The following is a 23,834-nucleotide window of genomic DNA, read 5'->3' on the forward strand; positions in this document are numbered from 1 at the left end:
TAGGTTAAAAAAAATGTTTTAACTGTAACCTGTAACCCTCAGGAGTGAGTCAGGGAGTGTGTGAGTGTCTCAATGGGTGTGTGAGTGGGTGTGTGGGTGTCTGTATGGGTCTGGGAGTTGCTGCATACGTGTCTCAATGGGTGGGTGTTTGGGTGCGTGAGTGTCTCAGTGGGTCTGTGAGTGGATTGATGAGTGTATGAGTGGGTGTCCCACTGGGTGCATGAGTGTTTGACTGAATGTCTGAGTGGGTCTGTGAGTAGGTGTGAGAGCATATGAGTGGGTTTGTGAATGCCTCAATGAGTGTGTAAGTCAGTCTGTGAATGAGTGCATGTGTGTCTGAGTGGGTCTGTAAGGTGGTGAGTTAGTCTCTGAGTGGGTATCTGAGTGGACGTGTGAGTCTGTGAGTGGGTCTTTGAATGGCTGAGTGAGTGTCTGAGTGGGTCTCCAACTGAGTGTATGTGTCTGAGTGGTTTTGTGAGTGGGTGCATGAGCGTGTGTCTGGGTCTGTGAGTAGCTGTTGGAGTCACTGGATGGGTCTATGAGTGGGTGCATGAGTGTCTGAGTGTGTCTGTGAGAGTGTGTGTGGATGTGTCAGTAGCTGTGTGAGTGGCTCGTCCACAAAGGAACCCCACCTGAACTTTTATCCAACAAGAGTTCACAGCTTTGCACAAAATATCTACACAAGTGGATTTCTTTCTCCTAATTAATTAATAAGTGTTGCCTCCTTGGGTAAATGTCTAGTATGTATTCTACACTAGAGCTGCATAATGGAACACAAGGAAATGTCTCCAGAGACCTTGTAAACGTTTTGGCAATTTGATTCTTCCTGGTGCATCTTAATCCAGAAATATGTGATATATGAATCCTCCTATAAAGAAGACAATGAGACTTCAAAGATGTAAATCTCCACCAAACAAGGGTCCTTCCTTTTTACCAATTAAGTAAGTTCTTCTTTGTTTGTTGGAGATGCCCTCATATTCCTTGGCATCAAGAACCCCTCACCAAAATTGGCAGGTAAAGCACTGGGGAGGCCACTTTTTAACTGTCCATCATCCTGGCAAAAGGCTAGAAGACCTTTTTAAAACTTTTTTTGTTTTTTTATTGTTGTTTTCGAACAATAACATCTATCTAAAACTTTGGTTTTCTTAAGTGAATTTCTTAAGTTAAAAAAGAATTGTAACTGTAACCTGTAACCCTTACGAGTGAGTCTGGGAGTGTGTGAGTGTCTCAATGGGTGTGTGAGTAGGTGTGTGAGTGTCTGTATGGGTCTAGGAGTTGCTGCATAAGTGTCTCACTGGGTGTGTGAGTGGGTGCGTGAGTGTCTCAGTGGGTCCGTGAGTGGATGCATGAGTGTATGAGTGGGTGTCTCACTGGGTGCATGTGTGTCTGACTGAATGTCTGAGTGGGTCTGTGAGTAGGTGTGAGAGCATATGAGTGGGTTTGTGAATGCCTCAGTTAGTGTGTAAGTCAGTCTGTGAATGAGTGCATGTGTGTCTGAGTGGGTCTGTGAGGTGGTGAGTTAGTCTCTGAGTGGATATCTGAGTGGGCGTGTTAGTCTCTTAGTGGGTCTTTGAATGGCTGTGTGAGTGTCTGAGTGGGTCTCCAACTGAGTGTATGTGTCTGAGTGGTTTTGTGGGTGGGTGCATGAGCGTGTGTCTGGGTCTGTGAGTAGCTGTTAGAGTGGTTGAATGGGTCTGTGAGTGAGTGCATGAGTGTCTGAGTGTGTCTGTGAGTGTGTGTGTTGATGTGTCAGTAGCTGTGTGAGTGGCTAGACCACAAAGGAACCACACCTGCCCTTTTATCCAACAAGAGTCCACAGTTTTGCACAAAATATCTACACAAGTGGAGTTCTTTCTCCTGATTATTTAATAAGTGTTACTTCCTTGGGTAAATGTCTAGTATGTATTCTACACTAGAGCTGCATAATGGAACACAAGGAAATGTCTCCAGAGACCTTGTAAGCATTTTGGCAATTTGATTGTTCCCGGTGCATCTTAATCCGGAAATATCTGATATATGAATCCTCCTATAAAGAAGACAATGAGACTACAAAGATGTAAATCTCCACCAAACAAGGGTCCTTCCTTTTTAACAAATCAAGTAAGTTCTTCGTTGTTTGCTGGAGATGCCCTCATATTCCTTGGGATCAAGAACCCCTCTCCAAAATTGGCTGGTAAAACACTGGGGAGGCCACTTTTTAACTGTCCATCATCCTGGCAAAAGGCTAGAAGACCTTTGGATATTACTAAGGTAGGCGGGGCCAAACAGGGAAGCATCCAAGTAATTTCCACATTTGCAAACTCTTAGCAATTTAAAGGGAGAGCCATGCTCTCACCAGGACAGGACAACAAAGAGCCACTTGCCACAGTTACATTCAGATTGTGCTCCTGTAGATCAATGATGCAGTGACCTCCACAAGGGATTTCAGATCGTTTTTCAATATGGAGTTGCCGTCACCAACCTGGAGTTGGAATCAATATCCTTTGCAGAAGTGGATCTTCAACTGCGGCACCTGCTTTGTTTATCTATGTAAGTGCTTCCTGTTGAGGTTTAATTTCTGTAAAATGAGGACCAGAATGGCCCCAATTCCCTGGCGCCCAGCCACAACCTATTGGGCTAGGGTGGGAGTGTGGCCCCTCTCCCTGGGCCGATTTTGGCCCCAGAGCCACTATTTCTAGAGGTCTGCCACAATTTAATGGGGAATTGAGGTGACTTGGCCCCTTTCCCTGGGCGATATCAGCCGTAGGGACCCCAACTCCCATGGCCCAGCCTTAATTGAATGGGGAAGGGATCATGCAGTTCCCCTCCCTGGGCCAATTTCAGCCCTGGAGATCTGATCCCCCATGGCCTGACTGTAATTAAATGGGTGAGGGGGACTACATGGCCCACTCCCTGGGCCGATTTCAGCCCTGGGTACCCCACCCATCCCCAGGGCCCAGCCACGTGTCTCTCAGTGCCCCAAACCGAGCCAGGGCACCCAGTGTCCAGCAAGTGGGAGTGGTTTGACAGATCCCACTGGCTGAAAGAAGAGTGTTTGCTTTTGCTTAGCAGGAGCTGTCAGCCAAGCAAAAGCAAACAGCTATGTCCTTTGGTGGGTACCCTCCATGTTTAAATAAAGACCGCATGCCCCAGGGACCTGGCCCACTTTTGGCTACAATTAAAACAAGCGCGAGGACCAGGCTTATTTTTTTCTAATTTGCAGCGATATTTGCAGATATTTAGCGAAAATCCTCGTGAATTTAAACAAACATGCTTTTCTGCGCTGGTGGGGTCTCTCTGGGACCCCAGCACCAAGTCAAGAGGGTCAGGGTATTCATAACCTGGCCCCTATGTTTTCTGTGTTTCTTTTGGGAGTCAGCTGAAGCTGAGTCTCTGGATGGCTGCCAACACATCCTGGCTGAAGTGTTGGCAGCCAATCATAGCTCTGTAGATCCATGCACAAGCTCATTATTATTCGTGAGGGCATCGCAGCCACAGCTATAAAAATGTGGGTTCCCTTTAATGCCTCGATAACGAATTAACAGATTTAAACCAAATAACTGAAAGTGCGATCTGGGTTACCAAACCTACCTTTCTGCCAAATTTGGAGTCATTCCGTCCAGTAGTCAGGTTCAAAACTCCTATTTAAATTAACTTGGGAAACACACTATTTTTTTACCTCCCCTCCCTTTTTGTCAGCCCCAGCTTGCTGGATCACCCATGCACAAGAATCACTGACGCACTTTTTTGGGAAAATTTCTTGAAGATTCATGAAACAGCGCGAAAGATATAGGCAAGTCAAAAAACACTTTTCCTACGGAAACATGGTCCTAACTATAACTATCTATTTGTGACCACCTGTAGATAATATATAAATTAACTACTGGCAGTCGCCAGTAGGTAGTTATAGTTAGGACCTAGTTTCCATAGGAAGAGCATTTATTGTTTTGCCATTAATTTTGGCGCTGTTTGACAAAACCACGCAAAATTAAAAAAAACTAGTACGGCGCTTACTTCAGCTGCTGTCTTGAAAGTTTCGTGGTGATCCGTAAAGTGGGGGACAAGAAAAAGGAAGTGTCTTAAAATGCATTTTCCCCATGCAAATTCACTAGTGAACTTTAGACATCGCTACAGCCCGAACTGCTGAACGGAATTATACCAAATTTGCCAGAAAGGTAGATATTGCTCCAAGGAAGTGCTTTTTTGTTATTTGGTGTACATCTGTTCAGTAGTTTTAGCGATATTAACTGAACTCCAAATTTGTATGTATTGGGACGCGTATCCTCCGTGATGCCCTTGTGCAGGTTCACATACCCTTGCACCTCAAGATGTACTGTGATTGGCTGTCCGCAACCTGTCTAGGGAGTTGCACCTGTCATTTTGTAAACCAGGACTGTGCCCCGGAGAATAATAATATAGATTGAAAAGTATAGAAGGGGTCAGAGCAGGAGTACTCTGACACCATGGGTCTGTGAATGACCCCTTAAGAGTTTGAAAATGCTGTAAACTGTTTTTTCCCACACATTGGGAGACGTTACTCCATTGCGACACTCAACGTGGCTACCATGTAAGATTGTGGTGGAGTCGCGTACCTTGGCAAATAAAACAAAATATATATAGATATTCAGTGTCAGAGTAATGTATGAACTCACAGAGTCACACAGCTAGTCAGAGACCCACTCAGAGACTTATGCCTTGACTAACAGACCCACTCACACACTTAAACATCCACTAATTCATCCAGAGAGTCATTCATCTACTCACATATACACTCAGTTAATCACACAACAATCACTTACAGACCCACACGGAGACTGATCTAGCCATTCACAGGCTCACTCAGAGACTTACATACCCATTCAGACACCCACTCACAGGTTCACTCAGACAATTGCACACCCACTGACAGACTCACTCAGTGATGCACATACCCATTCACAGATCCACTGACAGACTCATACACCCACTCATAGGCCTAATCAGAGATGCATGCACCCACTCACAGCCCCACTGAGACTAATGACCATACTTACAAACCAACTGAAACACTCATGCACCCGCTTTCAGACCCAGTGCAAGACTACTGCACCCACTGACAGATCCACTGAGAAACTCACACATCCACTGGCAGACTCACTCAGACATGCATGCACCCACTCACACACCCAATCCGCGACTCATGTACCAACTCAGTAACCTATTCAGAGACTCATGCACCCACTCAGAGACAGATGCACCCAGTCACATATCCACTCACATATCCACTCAGACACTCATGCACCCACTCACAGACCCAGTGAGACACTCATGCACCAACTGACTGACCCACCCAGACACTCATGCACCCACTTACACACCCAATTAGAGACTCATGCACCCCTTCAAAGACCTACTCAGAGACTTTCATACCCACTCACATACCTATTAGAGGCTTACGCACCCACTCACAGACCCACTCAAACTCTTATGCCCGCACTCGCAGACCCACTTGAGACTCAAACACTCACTCACACACATACTCAGAGACTCATACAGCCATTCACAGTCCCACTCAGAGTCCCTTGCACCCATTCAGACACTTATGCACCCACTCACAAACTTACTCACAGACTCATGAATCCACACACAGAACCACTCAGACCCACTGAGACATTGTTGCACCCACTCATACACACACTTAAACACTGACAAAATTACTCTTTGTAACATGTATAAAATAAAAATAAAAATACGAGTTTTCAATCTTAAATGTGTTGTCGTGCATTGAATTCATCCTTTTGCTTAGCTGGTACAGAGACCATTTGTGATGCATACACAGAGGTACATGAACCCACATGCCAGAAGCAGTATCATCATTAGCTGACCACAACCAGAGATGCATTCAGAGACTTACACCCTGCCTGGAAGACTACTCAGACACTCAAACACACACTCACTCATCTACAAAGAGAGTCATGCATCCACTCACAGGCCCACTGAGAGAGTTGCACACTCACTCACAGACCCACAGACAGACTAATCCACCCGCTCAGTGATCCACTCAAAAACTTATGCACCCACTCACAGACCACTAGAGAGAATTGTGCACCCACTCAGAGACTTACACACCCAGTCGCAGACCCACTCAGACAGTGGCACAACTGCTTACACACCCAGTCACACACTAACACACCCATTCACAGACATAGTCTCTGCGAGACTAAGGTACCCAGTCAGAGACCCACTCGTACAGTCATGCATTGAGTAAAGCACCACTCACACAGCCATACGCAGACCCACTGAGAGACTCATGCACCCACTCACAGTCTCATTAATTGACTCATGCAACCAGTCACAGACTCACTCAGAGACTCATGCACCCACTGTAATGTAATGTAGTGTTTATAAAGCGTGAACTGCCACTCCCACAGGAGTCTCCTGGAGCTTCAGCAGTAAAGAGATAGAATCTAGATGAGTGCAAAGCATGAGTCATCAGATGTTCCATAGATCCATGTCTTTAGGGCCTTTATACAGAACACAGAATAAGACTGCCCCCTACGTATTATATAGTGGCTCAATAAGTGTCCATGGTTCAGAAATGCAAAGAAGAGCTCACTAGCATCGCTTGGTTTGGATCACCAAACACTCGACCGTGAATCACAAACTGAGACAAACGGTCAACTCCCTCTGGTACCTCCTCAATCTAGGAGATCAAGAGAGAGTTATACCGAAACCTCTTTTCGCATTCCGTAGGAATAAAAACTTACGAAACCATCTAGTGAGTGGAACTCCACCTGCTCCAGGAAGTGCGAAGCAGACGGGTGTGTTGGGTCTCCCCCCAGTTAAGGGCCCCCACCGCTGTGGAAATTGCAAAGCATGCCCACAGTCCCTGGTGGGCAACATCCTCCCTATTGGCCACAGGACTGTGCAATGAAGGAAATGAGTAATTGCCGTTCGGCAAATGTGGTCTATGTGATTCTTTGTCCATGCGGATTGCCGTATGTGGGCGAGACAGGACGTGAGTGTCGCCTCCGTATTGGGGAACACAGATCAAATGTTAGGAACCAAAAAAGTGGGGCTCCACTGGTTCAACACTGCATCCAGGCCAAACATGCTGAACTGGATCTTAAGTGGTTAATTCTGGAAAAGGTAAGCACGCAAATTGGAAAGGACAACACTGTCCAAAGGAAGAAAAGGGAGGCTTTTTGGATCTTCCTATTAGATTCTGTGAAAAGGGGACTCAATGAACATTGCCCCTGGGAAAATGCGATCATATAACGGCGATATTTCCTTTTATGGAGTCTTGATCGGCCCGTAATGAGTGTCTAATTCTCGCCCCCATTCTACTTATCTTGGGACGGTGCCACTCCGCAGCTCTTCTGGCTCTATTCTCCATGATCCACCCCATTGTGGGCCGGTAGGTTGACGGCCGACTCTTTTGGAGATCACAGCTATGAGAGCCAGCGATTGGATATTGAGAGGTTTATCTGTCATCTGTATTGGTCATTATACGTCATTTTATGTTATTGACCCCGTTTCCCTGTGAAGAATATCCAGCACGACCCGAAGGGTGCTTTCATCCAGACAGCCTGGTGTTGAGTTCGGCCCTTCTTTGCTTCATTCGTGAATCCGGTACGGGTTATTATGCAATGCTTGAACTAGTTTCAGCACCCTCCCCTGTCCGTCCATTGGACCAAAAACCTGGAGGAGGTATATTTAAAACCGTAAGACTAGCCCCGCTGACCGCTCCCAGACTGATTGCATATCACGCCTTACAGCGGGATCCTCGAGGACGCTGTGCTTTGGCCCCGTGGATAGATATTCTTGGTAGGTTATTGTTACGAGCGCCTTTGACATCTAGCCCCATTAGGCCCCCCCAGCTAGACCCCCGCCTGGGGAGTCTGCTTGTGAACTCGCCTTATCCACCCTGCTCCCGGTTTGGAAGGGATTTAGAGAGGGTGGCGTGGCGCGATATTTAAATACTGCTATATACATTGTTATGCATGATGGCAATAAATCCAGGCTAAGGCTATATGCGCCGTAGTTTTGTTGTTTTTTTCCCCTCCCTTTTTTTAATCAAGCTGATGGCTGAATTGAACTGATATCGAATATGTCCGCTTGAGATCTACCCGCTTATGACAGTATATTTATTTTTCTGTTCGCGCTTCCTGCGGGTAGACAGGTTGAGCGGATTCTATTCTTACAGCATTGAACCACCCATATCCAGCGATTGCTTCGGTACATTCCTTCAGGTAAAATCCATTTCAGGATGTATCTGCGTACTACCGCTGCATTGTGGTCCTTTGATGTATCCTTTAGGTGTTCACGCACGCTCTATTTTCCCCATAGGAAGACGCGTGGGAGTGTTTTCAAAGCCTTTCTTGTCCCGGAACCTTTTTTCGACGCATAGCCTCCGCACCTCCTTTTCACCAGGTAAACCGAACCTGGATCGTAATTAAAACTCATGAATGCGCGTGGTATGTTGTATGACTTAGAGCCTACGGGTAACTGCCAAAAGGTGCAATTTATGCAGCGCCCAATAGAAGAGGGTGATATATCTGTTCATTTTGCGATATCTCTCTTCATTTTGCTCTGTTTTTGGTTTAGGTTCCCGTTCTGAACTTATCTTATCGACTACCTCATAACACGGAGTGCGGATTTTTAGCACCATACAACGTTGCATGCCCTGAGGGGTCTTCGAGGACGTCGGTTCGGAACCCTTGGTAAGTTAGTAGAAATGGGCTTGTATGTAGATAAAGTACCACCACTTTATGGTCATCATGTTGTGAGTAAGGGCCCCTTTGGACACTAATTCGGGGCTTCTTCCCTGCAGGTGTTTTTTGTATACGACTCAAAACTGTGCTACCGCCATTGATAGCTACTGAAATCAGAGGGGTACGTTAGGAGCCCTGGACATCTTGTCTCTAGGCTTTGAATTTGCTGTTCTTTCGTAAGTGACTAAGCTAGTTTCTTCGTTTTTAGCTGACTCTCGTCTCTTTCTCGTGAAACATGCTTTGAATTGGCGGGCCTTTTGATTGTGTGGGATTTTTTTCCCTCTATATCTATATTCCACCTTTTTCTTTTGGACTACCCCAGCCATCCCACTGATGCCTCCTTTGGGGACCTTTATTGCTTTTTTCTAATTTAATGATTTGCCAAAACTGTCCCTTTGCATTTTTGAAAAATTATGTTTTTGTTTTCTTTGCACCTTGCAACAACTGATTAGTTAAATTTGTGTTTTGTTAAATGTGGTGTCCTGATATTGGTCCATTTTGATTCCTTGGATATGGCCCCTAGTTTTTTATATTTAATCTTGATACGCTATTCACTGTTTAGGGCTCACTAGTCCAGCCAGACATAAATTCATGATTTTCTTATTGATGTAATATTTAAACATGAACTTTAAATGACAATAGGTCATTTTCAAAATAGTTTAATGTAAAACTGAAGTTTGTTTTTTATCCTTTACAGATTGTATGCTGTGTTCTCTGTACTCCCACTACCCCACCCCCACTCCGAGTGCCCTGATGAAGGTGTAGCCCCCTAACCTGGCATTACACCGAAACGCGCGTTGGCGTTTGGTTTCCTGTCCAATTTTGATTCTACTTGATCTGCTATTCCCTCTCTTGGAGATCATTCTGGGCAGTTGATTAGTGCTACATCCAAGTCCTAAAGATTGATGAGTGTTGAAAAATAGTGAAGGATGCATGGGTATGTGTGTTTTAGTAATTGTGATGTGTTACTGAAGTGAGGACCCCAGTATGATTGTCTGAATGCAGTTTGGTGATGTGCGTGTGGGTGGTTCTGTGTTGATTGTTGGTTTTACATCAAGTTGTGAAGTACTACATAAATGTCAATGTTGACAACTTATCTTATATTTACCAAAAATATATATATTTTTTTTAATTTTTTTTATTGAGAGTTCATAATCAAAGAATAAACATTGCATGACACATTAGCAGCAGAATTGATACAGTAGAGAATAAAGTGCATGTGCATAAGTACAAAAACATTTGCGTGACACATTACTGAAGAAGTTAATACAAAAAATGTGAATCAGAATCCGGACCCATCTTACACTAACTTCATTTAAATACAAAAACATGTTCAATCTTCAGCAATTTAGGACTTACTCATAAAGTGCAATGTGTATAGCACTGTCATAATAGCGATCTAGCAGGCTAATATTAGAAGAAGTTGTTGAGAATAGGTTTAAAAAAAAATCAAACAAGGATTCGAACACGCTCCAATGTTTATCGTATTTCTTTTTTTTTTTTTTGAAGACCTTTATTTGCATCATTAGGATAAACATGTGTGGGCCTACAACCAGTCCGGCCGGCCACAAGTCAAAGACGATCAAGAATCAAAATAAGCGACACAAGGCCAGTTGGCAGGCAAGCAGACATAGTTGAACAATACTAAAAATGGGATAAGCGGCAATAACGGCCAAATATCAGGATCAATGAGGTCTATTTTATGATAAGGGGACAAGGCTCATGGCTGACTCACAAAGACGGGAAAACACAGAAACAGGATACACCCATGCCAAAACGAGAGGAGGGGAGGGGAGGAGGATATAAGGGCACGAGTCAATCGTAGCACAAAACAAACGCAAAATATAGTGGAGAAGCATACAAGTGCTACCAAGATCTCATGTCCCCCACCCAATAACACGCTAACAGAGGCAAGGGGAGCGGAGAAACTGTACGAACCGAACCCAGTTCTCTCAATACGAGCCTGGGAAAAAGGGGGAGGGGAGGGGAAAGGGGGGGGGAGGGGGGAAGGGGGAAGGGGAAGGGAAGGGGGGGAAAAATAGGGGGGAGACAAAGGGGAGGAAACCAAAAAGGGACAGAAAAGGGAGGAAAGGAGAGGAGACGAACAAGATAAAAGAAATATAAAAGGAGAAGCACAATCGTGCAAGATGGGCGCCACCCCGGGCCAGGCAACCCGCGGCTAATAGTACAGAAGCGAGTGGAAGCTGGCGAAGAGAAGGGTATGACAGTCGCAACGAAGCATTGAAATCGATAAAAGTGGCACAGTAACAGACCCCAACCCACTCATGCCTGAGAAGCGAGGACATAAGCGGCACCGCTATAAAGGGATAGAAAAGGGCCATAGAACCAAAAGAAAACATCTGAAAGACCCCGCCCACCCGTCCCACCCCGCACCCCTGCAGAAGGCTACGGCCTACCCTCCAAACAGCGTGCCTGTCGCCCTAATCCGAAACCCGAAATATAGTGAAATAAGAAAATAGAGTAAGAAGACAAAAAGAGGAGGAGAGGAAATACGAAACAAAAAAATAAAATGTGAGGGAGGAGCCAGAGGACATGAGCAAACACATTCGGCTACGACCCTCCCGACCAACGAATGAATAAGTATCAAATCAATACTACACCTTCACATACAGCAAAAACCACAGGGAGGGGGAGGAGGAAGAGATTGTAACATTTCACCGTGTCGGGATTACAAACATCAGTGCAACGGGCAGGTAAACCAGCAAACTATCAAGTCGTACAACTCACCCCCAGCCCTTCCTAACCACGAAACCAACCCAATAAAGGATAATGTGGAGCGGACCACCCAGCACAAAATAATCGTAATGTTGTCCAGAGTCACAGCAGTGATATAAATCAGGGAGAGCCTTCGTACGGAGGGAATACAAAAAATCAATAAAGCAAGTCAATTGTAGCAGTAACGACAGGGCAAGCAAAGGCGAGCCGGAGTCCAGGTGCGCAATTTGACAATACAAAGGTTCCCCTCCAGAACAAAAGTTCGAATCCAACGAAGCGGGAGCAAACAGCGGCTCACCACAACTCCCAGGTACTCGGGAAGGAGCAGATCTCCGCGTCGTGTGGAAGTCCCCGAAATCCAGGCGGCGAGTAAGCAGAGGGTCAAAAGTCACCGGCCCATCAAGCGGCCGAAGAACAACAACAGCAACTCCTGGCGCAGCCGAAGGGGGCGAAGCAATGGCGGCATCAGGACGACAGGGGTGCATGGAAGAGCGGCGGCCCAAAAAGGCGTCGAGCCGCATGGGGTCGGTAGAGGCACCGGGGGCCAAGACAGCGTACAATGACATCAAGGCGTCCAGGATATCTCCGGGCGTGGGCGCTCGAGTACACACCCAGGCCTCCGCACAATCCGGCCGGCAAGGAGCATCAATGCAGAGCGGAGCACCCCCCTCGTTATCGGTAGCCATCTTGTGAGTTTCGCCGCCCCACACTCCACCGTGGGCCTCCAAACAGTTCCCAAATGTAGGACTTTACAGATCTCCGGAGGCTCCCAACAACGGCCTCACCGGCACAGGATGGGCGAGTGCCCAACGGGGGCGGGGTGGGTCCCCTCCAAACAGTGGCAGGCCCCACAGGCGGAAGCCAGGCGCGGGGTTCAAGGCCGCCGGACAGGACAAAGGCGAAAGGGACCCCTTCACACGGTCAGCCCCCAACACATCTCGTCCCCCTCCAGCCGCACGACCCATCATCGGGGCCGGTTCAGGATCTCCGGGGCACACGCACAACGGTTCCCACCAGTGGTTCACTCTCACGGCCGGGGCCGGCAATCTCTTCTCCGCCGGTTGGGTCCCGCAGGTGAGGTCCCGGACTCGAGTGCCCGGAGGCCCAATCTCACCGAGGGCACAGCTGCGGATCCACAGCACACCGGATCCTCCGGACCAGACGGTGAGTAAGAGTGGGTCTTTAAATTTCAAATTCTGTATTGAAGGAGCATCGCAGTGCAGGATATAATGCAGGATAGTCGAGGTTAGCCGGAGGGCCGACGGAGCCGAGCTAAAAGGCGGCCATTACGTCCTCAAGCTCTATCGTATTTCTTAAGGGCCCCTGATCGCAATGCATATTTTATTTCCCTACCCTGAATCCGTGATAGCTTTACCTTCCATGCCTGTAGGGTTGGTGCTATCTCTGATTTCCAGGACTGCAAAATTAGAGATTTAGCTATGCGAGAGGCTATAAATAGGGACTCGTCATGTGGAGTGCGGCTCGGGGAGCAACCTAGGACTGAAGTTAACTCATCGAAAGAAATAGTGGCTTTGATCATGGTGGAAAGATATTTTTCTATTTCCCTCCAGAATATCTGTATTTTAGGGCACTCCCAGACGACATGCTTCCAGGTGCCTTTTTCTTCACAGCGGAAGCACTTATCGGCAACTAGGGGATAGATACTGTGGAGGAATGCAGGAGTTCTATAAATTAACCATTTATTATAGAATTGCATACGTTTAAAATTAGCACAGCGGAAAATGGTTTTATTAAATGTATTAATCTTATCCCATGTCAGCTTGCTGATTTCAATGTCTTCCCTCTTTTTCCACCTTTCTATGATCTTATTGGAGGAATCGATTAGGTTGTCTTCTTTTAATATTTTAATCCAAGTACTGATCTTCTTTTGTGTTGGATTATTTAATGCTGTAGATAGATCTTTTTTATAAAATAGGTTACCTATCGCTAACTCTCTAAGATCCGCATGGAGCATAAAAAAGGACCATTTCAGTATTGCGAAGGCATGGTGGATCTGTCTAGAGATTTCCTCCCAGGATTTCCATCTGTTCCCTATGAGGAAGTCCTCAATTTTCTCAAAGCCATTCTCCTTTCAAAGTCTCACTATATTATTATCCAAACGGCCTCCCTCTCCAAAGCTAAAATTGGTTAAATCCGTTGTACTACCTATTTTAAACATGCCATAAAGTTTCAAGACCTGTGTTTTCTGTTTAAAAACCCACTGTAAGGACTTATAACGAACCTTCTTTGGATCCTTTGTAATTCTAGCTGGATCGGTAATTTTAGATTCCAACAACATCTTCTTAATAAAAAAATTGTCTGCCTCATGATCGTCTAAAAAAAAAAACCCGAAGCTATGATGTGCAAAAGAAGCAAAATAATATTCTCTGACATTTGGGAGGGACAGCCCTCCTTGTGCAGATGGAAGATAGAAAGTGCTAAGTGCAAGCCTAGAAATTGTTTTTGCCCAAAGGAAGGAGGAGATCAAAGCATTCACTTTTTTAAAAAAGGAAACCTGGATTGCACAGGGGGCCGCACTAAAAAGGAAGTTAAAAAGAGGTAGAATAGACATTCGTATTAAAGCTGCCCGTCCCATTATGGACAATGGTAATAGATTCCAGCGATCTAAATGAGACCCAACCTTTTTTAACACAGGTATATAATTTAACGAATACAGATCTTCCAACTTATCCGAGATAAATATTCCCAGGTATCTCTTTGGGTGATTGTTGTATATCTGCCTAAATTCCGGCAATAAAGTGTCTTCAGTGCAGTTCACTAAGATTATTTCCATCTTGTTGACATTTATCTTATAGCCCCCTAACTTTTGAAAGTCAGAATTTATTTTTAAAATATTTACTTGAATTGAGGGTTTTGAATCTAAAAAAAGGGCGATATCGTCGGCATATATTTTTATGTTTGTCATTCCAGCTACTGGGACTGTGTCGGTCATTGTACCCCTAATTGCAATCGCCAATGGTTCGATGAATAAAGCAAATAAAATTGGCGACAGAGGACAACCTTGACGCGTGCCTCTGCTAACCTGACATGTCCCGATATTCATATTATTGATGATAATCTGTGCCCTAGAATTCATATAAAGTTGTTTTAAAAGGGAGATAAAAACAATTGGAAAATCAAAACTGTGCAAAATAGCAAAAAGACAGTCCCATGACACCAGGTCGAAAGCTTTCTCAGCATCTAAAAGCCAGATTTGAGGTTTCACCCTATTGATGTTAAAATAATCCAGTGCCTCCAATAAAAATGTTGTATTTGTATGGAGATGCCTACCTGCTATAAAACCACATTGATCAGGGCCTATAGGAGACCCTACTATTTTATTCAACCGGTTCGCTAAAAGTTTCATAAACATTTTATAATCTGTGTTTAAAAGACTTATGGGCCTGTATGAGTTTGTATTTTCCTTATCCTTTCCTTTTTTTAAATGCTAACCACCACTGCTGAATGGAAAGAATCCGAGGGAGGACCTCCTTGTAATAAATAATGAACTAAAAGTAAAAGTTCTTTACGGAGAGTGCCTTCACATTTTTTTAAAACTTCGACCGGAAGACCATCGTCACCATTGGCCTTACCATTGGGGAGAGAACCGATAACCTCATCTAATTCTGACTTTGTAAAGTCCTCGATCAACAATTTCTAATCCCCATGGTCTATTTTGGGTATTTCGAGTGACTCTAAAAATTCCCCAATGGTTTCGGATGTAGCCCCTTCAGTAGCTTGATAGACTCCCTCATAGTGTTTTAAAAACAGCTCGCCAATGGAGGCAGTAGTCTTAGCATGAGAGTTAGTGACGGGGTCAGTTAGTTGCTCTATCCTATTTCGGGTCTGCTTTTCTTTGGCTTGCCAGGCCAGTAGTTTCCCTGTGTATTCGCTCTCCTCGTATATCTTTTGGGCATAGAGGTTACTATTAGTGTCGCCCAAGTCATAATACAAAATCCTTCATCATGCACTTTGCTTCAGATAGCCTTTGCCCTGAGAATGCCAATTTTACCCTACAGTGTTCTTGGGTTGCCTGCGTGATGTTTTTTTGTAATTTAATTTTCTCCTCCCTTCTTGCCTTCTGCTTAGGTATTTCTTTGGACGTGATTATCCCCCGCAGAGTGGCCTTAAATGCATCCCAGGTCGTGTTTAGTGGGGCTGTGCCTTTATTGCATGCAAAAAACTGATCGATCTCTTCTTTAATATCTGCACACCATTGTAAATCCAAGAGGTTAAGTTTGTTAAGATACCATCTTCTTGGTGGCTTTGATTCTTGTCTCCCCAATTTTACCTCCATATAAAGTGCCGCATGGCCTGAAAATGCGTTCGGTAAATGGGCATATTTATGTGGCTCTAATCCATAGGATGTTAAAAAGAAATCTAACCTAGATGCAGAATTGTATTTTGCTGAATAACATGAATATTCGCGTTTGAGGGTGTTGCAGAATCGCCAGTGATCGGTGAGATCGAGGTCTAGTTTGCAGCTTTGTATGGCAATAGCGACTTGGGGTTTGTTCTGGCGCCGATCTTTTTTGGAGGAATCAACTAAAGGGTTTTGTAAAAAGTTAAAATCTCCCCCCCATATTATTTGGCCGGGAAGGCCCGTTATAGCTGCTTTTAACTGTAGGATTGGGAGAGGGTTGTCTATGATTGGTGCGTAGATTGTGGCAAGGATTATATTTGCATGATTTAATTTACCATGTGCAATTGCCCATCTACCACTGGAGTCTGTAGATGCCCCTTCAAGGGAAAAGCCTACATGTCTTCCTATTAGTATACATACTCCTCTCTGCGCCAAATCCGCTACTGATGAGATTTTATGACCAACCCAGCCCTTAAAGATTTTGTCTGATTCAACCTTGTTTCTGTAATGGGTTTCTTGTAAATAAATAACATCTGGGCTAAGGTTTTTTAGCCAGCACTCAATGGCATTCTTTTTGCGGACGTTATTCAACCCATTTACATTAAAAGAGACAAGCTTTAACATAATATTTGTTCTTCAATAATTGAGATGTTTAAAAGAAGAATAAATAAATAAATATGAGGTATACTCGGGAAAGTTTTGAACCTCACCTTGTGCAAATAAGCAAATGAGCAGAGTAATACTACGATAGCAGCAGATAGACAGAAAAGAGCAGCATATAAAGTGCAAAATACAAGGATGTGGTTTAAAAAACACAACCCCCTTATGTGCAAAGTACGCATTTAAGATGAGAGGACAAAGCATACGAGGAATCTAGAAACTGTGCAAATACACAAACATTGCTTTGATGACAATATCCAGATTAGGAGGGCAGCAAGTTAAAGTGTCAAGTGCAAAATATAAGACTATAATTCAATTGACTCAGCGCCCTTATGTCCGAGAGGCGCAATTACGATGAAAGATTGCAGCAGACAAGATTTAAAGCACCCTTTTGTGCAAAATACGCAAATCTCATAGTCCAAGTATAAAAAAGCAGGTATTGAACTTCAATATTTAAAGTGCAAATGCGTACTGGTTATACAAAACCTAGAAAGTTTTTCGAGGGTCAATCCTTGTGCAAAATAAGCAATTAAAGTGCTTAAACCATTTTACCTTTCCTCCTTTGAGGCATGCTATCATTGTTTGAGCATTGTTAAAATCAAAACTAATAGGTGCTAAATATTTCAATATAATAACCTCTTATGCTGAAAACAGAAAATAAATTAGCATATAGCAAACTTCTACTGCAAGACTGTACTTAAAGTTTTTCCATGCCATGGCTGTGTCAGCGATAGAAAAATCAATTTCTTAGTGTGTGAAATCTCTTTTTTCCCCTTGCAACACCCCCCTTCACCCCCCTCCCCTCCCCCGCCCCCCCTAGATTGGACGGTAACCCCCCGTGTCGCACTTCCATCCTTCTCTGTTTCTTTTTCTTTTTGGGTGCCGTTTTTTTGCATCCTTGTATGCTTCCTGTCCCCCCCTGTGTGCCGCCCTTCCTTGCTTGATCAAAAATTATTTAGAGATCCGACATATGACTGAAATTATGGGGCAAGTCCTTCAAGAAATGACTGGGCTTTTTGTAAATCTATGAAGATAAAAAATCTCCCTTTTGCAAGGACCTTCAGTTTTGACTGTTGTACAATCATGGCTTGAGCCCCCTTAGCCTTGAAGGAATCAATCAATTTTACAAAGTCCCTGCGTCTATGGGCGGATGCTGCTGACATGTCTGAGAAAATCCGAAAATTGTTCACTCCGTCTACATTGAATGTTTTCTCTCTTTTACCCTGTAATCCGAAAAATTGAGCAGTATTGTGCGGGGGTACTTCTGATTATTGGGTTTATGTGCAGGGACTCTGTGTGCCCTAGTTATCGTTAAGTCACCTTGCAAATCAGGTATGGCTTTCTTCAAAAGGGACTCTGACCATTTTACCACGTCCTTATCTTCCAGGCCCTCAGAGATACCCACTAGGCGTAGATTGGACCTCGGGTTGTAATTTTCCAAATCCTGCATTTTTTCCCCCATTTGAGATTTTTCTTTGTGTGATGCCTGGAGATCTTTCTGTGTTGTTATAAGGGTATCTTCTAGTCTTGAGATACGAGATTCAGCCTCAAAGACCCTCATGGGGAGATTCCCAAAACACTCCTCAATTTTCGTGAGCCTATTATGCAGCTGTGATATTTTGTGGGCTTGTGAGATTTTGAAATCCCTCAGTTCTCGGAATATGGTAGCAAGCATGGCCTCAACGGATTTCTCTTTTGGAATGTTGGAGGGTATGATTAGTTCATCTTCTTGCATCTCTTGTGGACATGTACCTTGCCCTGGGACTGCCGAGGCTGAAGGAAACGGTGAAAGATCGTTGTTCAAAGGAAGTGCTTTTATTATAGAATTTGCTGTCTTTTTAGTTGCAGTTGCAGCAGGGTTGTGGTGGAGTTGAGACTGCAAATGAAACCTGGAAGGGACTGAGGAGAGGTCTGCGATATATTTGGGCTCGGGGCTAGAGAAGCCTGATTTTGGATAGATTGTGAAACGGTTGTAGGAGGGGGCAAGCTGACACTTGGCGCTCCTTCCGAGCCTGGCTCCGGCTCCGGACCCGCCATAAGTAATGGTGGATTCAGTATATTCCTTTTATCATTAAAGGCCACTTTCTCTGCAGTGCGGTCTGCACGCCTTTGACTTCTCTCTTCCCGGGTGGGTGTGCTTGAAAACTGACCTTGCTGAAGCAGCGGTTTAGAGAAGAGAGGGTACTTTTTTGGACTTAATTGACTGTGGACCCTCTTGGCTGGAGATTTCGCGATGGCCGTATTCTCCATCTTATCCGCTTTTTCCGCTTTATTCACTTTGTCACCCCCATTTTGCTTGCCCTTCTCCTCGACCGCCAAGAGACTCAACTCGGCTGACAGCTCTGATAGCGTTTCTTCATCTTCATCCCTATCCTCTTCCTGAAGGTCCTCTTCATCAAATTCCTCAGCCTGCTTATTTAGAACGCTATATTTGTTTTGTGTATATTTCTCTGTCGCTTCTTGGGCCTTGAGTTTCAAAGCACTCCTTTGCTGCTCCTTTCTGCTACTTTTTTTCTCCCCGCCTTTTGCTCTGGGTGGTGATTTTAACAAATCCCTTGCTGAATCTATTTTACCCTGCTTGCCCCGGACTCTGGCCGCCATAGTTACAAAACAAGGGTAAATGGGCTGCTATGTGCGTAATGCTCTAGTCTATAATGCCAGTTAATAACTTCTCCTGACGTGCCAGTGGTCCCTGTGGTGCTTATGTTGCCCAAATATTACAGAGGAGACATAAATGGCTAGAGAGGGATAGGTGGTGGAAGTAGTCTCTCACTTCTCGCGTCAGAGAGTTCACCCCAATTCGCCTCACCTCAATATAATTCAGCCCGGCCTCTCAGCCTCTCAATCCGCCTCTCAATCCGCTAGTCAGCGCTGTCTGGCCTCGTCGCACCTCACTGTCTGCCCGGGTGGAGTCACGGACCACCTGGAGAACCTGGCACTGCAACGCAGCGATGGCCACAGCGGGCGGGGCTTTCAGAGCTATGATTGCCTCAAGTCCCAGCAGTCCATGAAGCAAACGGGAGGGAAAAACGCTCATCAGTGAGGACGCTGGACACAGCGGGTGTTCAGTGCAGACGCCGCTCGCATCAGCGCACCGCAAAGGTCCGAGACTTCCGTATAACAATCACTAGCTGTCCACGGCGTCAATGCCCTCCGTAGTGAAGCGAGTGCGGTGGGAGCTCGCCGGAGGTAATCGGCTAAACAAAGAATCCGGCAGCGAGGAGCTCCGTGTCGGCATCTACACCAGAGATCATCATGGGCGGGTGGGGCAGGAAGCACATTGGCAACGTGCGTATTTACCAAAAATAATGACTAAAAACATGTTTGTATTTTCCTAAACATGCGTCCTTGTCGCTGGTGCCAGTGAGCTCTTCTTTGCATTTTTGAACCACGGACTCTAATTGAGCCACTATATAATACGTAGGGGCAGTCTTATTCTGTGTTCTGTAGATTTTCCTCCACCCCTGCTTGTCTGCCCTGTATCAGTACCCCCAGGGGGCCCCTTGTTCTGCTTTGTTTAGGGCCTTTCTAAACTACACTCCAGATTCCATTGCGCTGAGTTTATTTGGCATAACGTTCCAAGCCCTTGCCCCTAACACAGTGGCCAATTTCCCTCCTCTGGTTTTAAGTTTGAAGCCTGGCAGTTTGAGCAGATTTGCTGAGGTGGATCTAAGTGTCCTCATTGTCGTGTATGATGAAAATCTTGTGGAAAGACATACTGGCCCTAACCGGTGAGTTGCTCTGAAGGTCGTCAGAAGGAGTTTAAACAACATTCTTTTATGTACCAGAAGCCAGTGAAGGGTCTTCAGGGAAGCTGAGGCTGACACTCTGCATGGAAGCCCTAGGACCAGTTTGGCAGCTGCATTTTGTCCTCCTGTAGTCTCCTGTAGTCTCCTCAGGATTGCTTTATTAGTCCCTGCCAGAAGGCTATTACAGTAGTCTAGTCGCAAGAGTGTTAAAGCCACTCACAGGCCCACTCGGAGTCTCATGCACCTACTCACACATTCAATCTTACACTCATGCACACACAGTTACAGGTCCACTAAGACTCTCACACATTCACTCACAGACCCAGCCAAAGGCATGCAACCACTCAGAGACTCATGCACCCACTCACAGGCCCACTCTCAGACTCGTGCACCCACTCACAGGTATACTTATACCAAAACACCCCCATTTGCTAAAAGAGCGGGTGTAGTTCTATTGTGTCCAAGTCACTGATAAAGGTACTAACACACTCATACAATCCATTAAAGATTAAAAACCTTACAAAATCACTAAAAAAAGAAACATTACAAGGATGTTATACTTAGGTCATGTTATTAAAAAAACCTTAGAAATATACAAAAAATATAAAGGTTACAGAGATGGTATAGTTATAGTTAGGAAATAGCATTATTTTAAAAACTTAGGGCGATATGTATCAACATTCCGTTTTGCGATTCCTAAATAGCGATTTTTAAGGAATCGCTATTTAAAAATCGCAAAAAGGTATGTATGTAGAAATCAGCTTCTTTTTAGCGATTTCTTAAAATTCCTTAATTGTGATTAGCAAATTGCTAATCGCAATTAAGGAATAATTTCCCATTCATTTCTATGGGCCAGGAGGCCCATAGGAATGAAGGGGAAATGTGCAATTAGCTAATCGCAAATTGAGAATATTTTTAAGGGTGCAGGGGTGTCCAAAGGACACCCTGCTGCACCCCTGAAAATGACATGTGTGCGCGTATAGCGCACATACATGCCCTGAGGGCATTTGTGAGCGTCACATGACACCTTTTGTTTTTAAAAAAAATGCTTTTTTACAGGAATTCGCAACTTACCCCCAACTTGAAGTTGGTGGTAATTTGCGATTCCTTAGGGACCATTAGCAATATTTTTTTGCATCATACATTGCATTTAAGGAATCGCAAATATTGCGATTCCTTAAATGCAATTGCAAAATAAGGAATCGCAAATTGTGCGATTCCTTATTTTGAACCATATTTGCTTAATACATACCATATTGAGAATTCGCATTCGCAAAGGCCGAAATTCTGCGAATTTCGGCCTTTGCGAATGCGAATTTGCTTGATACATATCGCTCCTAGAAATTCCCTGAAAAAAGGATACATGGATGTTATAGTTAGGCTCAGTTTTCACGCATACAAAACCATTGAAATTCAACAGTTATAGATACCTGAGCTAATTATAACTTACGCCTTTGCAATGCATTACTTATGATCTCACATATTATATCTTCTTATGACATGGTCAATGATATCACTGATAACATCTCAAAATGACATCCCTGATAACATTACTGATCATATCATCCACTGATTGTAAGTGTTAAACATACATACTAAGGTATTAGGACATTTTAATTACTATACTTTGAGTATGCCTTAACACATTGGCCAGTAAAGAGTTATATGCCTGTTGTTTGATACATTGCTCTAATTTTGCCACGTATTATGAAGACAGGCCGATGGGGGATGTGGGCCATGGGCCATAACAGGCTCGGTAGGGGGGCACCCCTCCCCTTTTATTATATATACAGCCCTGCTGGAAGGGGTCCCCAGGGCTGAAATTAGCTCGGGGAAGGGGCCCATGCACCCACACCCCTTAAATATGCCCTACCCCATATATATTTTATGAAATGGTGCCACCATTTAAATATAAAAAAGGTATGGGCCAGGGCATCAGGTCCTGGGGGCCTATGAATGCTCAGGGAGGGGATTTGGACCTGGGGATGAGGTCCCCTAAGTGGTCGTTGGTGGTTGTCCTGGGTGAACATGGAACAGTGGTCCCTATGTGCATTTAATATACAGTACAAAATAATCATATACTCGATCAGTAATATGTCTTCTGTCCGTCCGGACAGGATTTATTAAGTTCTAAATCCAAAGATGAAGTATTTTAAGAAAAAGGATGTCAAGTGGACACAGCCGTGACCCTCAACATACAAGACAAAACAACAGAAAAGCAATGTAAACAAGGCAAAGGAATAAGTCTGCGTACTTGTACTTCAGTAAGGCAGGCATAAGTTACAGAAAAACACTCCATTGCATTTTGTAAATTTTGACATAGATAATGCGCATATGGGGTTTAAAAGTCGACGACGTTTCGATGCCTATAGGAATAGAGGCATCATCATCAGGACAAGAGTTGGCACTATTGTTGTCTTGAACAAGAGCAATATAAAATGCCTTTCAATTACAGTTACTTATACATTAATGGTTACAATGGAGAAAAAGGGGGGAAAAAAACACAGAGAGACCAAGAGTTAGGTTCATTACATGAAAATGAAGGCATGTCTCAGTGATCCTTAAGTAGTGAACAAAGTGAGTGCTTGTGAGTGAAGCAAGGATAAAAAGTGAAAAAAGTTAAAATGTTGCCGTCGTGATGGCTTGTTCGTCGTAGTGACCCTGAGCTAGTTTAGTAATATATTGCTCTGATGTTTAGTGTACAGTCAAAGCGAGCGAAAAAAAGGCAGTTTGGGAGTTTAAACCGGGCGAAAATCACAGTGAGACCGGCTGTGAGAAGTGGGTTGACAATCTGCATGCACAGCGGTATTTTCGGAATGGTGGTACTGCGTTCAAAAAACGGGCGGTGGAAGTGCACGATAACGCATGGTGGGCTATGACCTAAAGGCATGCTGGCGTGAGTGGACAAGAGGTATTCTAATACATACTTCAATCAACTGAAAACACTCCCCGTAAAATCTGATCAATAGATCTGGCGGTGCGCAAAGGTTTAGTCGGCGGGTCTGAAAACATAAAGTGCGGCCAGTTAAAAACAGAGATGCATGTGCTCGGCATTTACAGAAAACAGGGGGAGTGGCTGTTTACCTGATAACCCGATGGTTCAAAGCAATATTCGTGGGTAAGAAAGTGTTGCCGGGACTCTGACGCAGCAATGGCGGCGTAGCGTAATAGCTACCTGACAAGTACACAAAGGAGGTGTGGATTACACATGGGCATCTCTAATATTAAAACCAAATAGAGGCGGGAGGCGGCTGCTTACTTACTTGGGGAGTGCGACGGCACTATGGCGGGAGTGGTGATCTGATGGTCAGTGATCTCAGGTTCCCGGGCTTTTACTGGGACTTGGAAGCGGTAAACAGCGTAAAGGGACTAACTGAGGCTGTACCAGTTAGGGAGGTGAAAACGGCGGCCATTTCAAAGCGGTGAAAATAAAGTGATGTGAACATGCAAAGTGTTAATGGCAAAAGTAATTTTACATCAGTGTATTGCAGAAATATATAAGAACATTACAATTTGCAGCAGGGAAGTTCATTACAATTTAGAGCAGGGAAGTCCAGTCCTCAATCCGGTTTAGCCCATTCTGTATGCTGTTGC

This window comes from Lissotriton helveticus, chromosome 10 (genome assembly GCF_964261635.1).
Source record: "Lissotriton helveticus chromosome 10, aLisHel1.1, whole genome shotgun sequence".
NCBI classification, from domain to species: domain Eukaryota; kingdom Metazoa; phylum Chordata; class Amphibia; order Caudata; family Salamandridae; genus Lissotriton; species Lissotriton helveticus.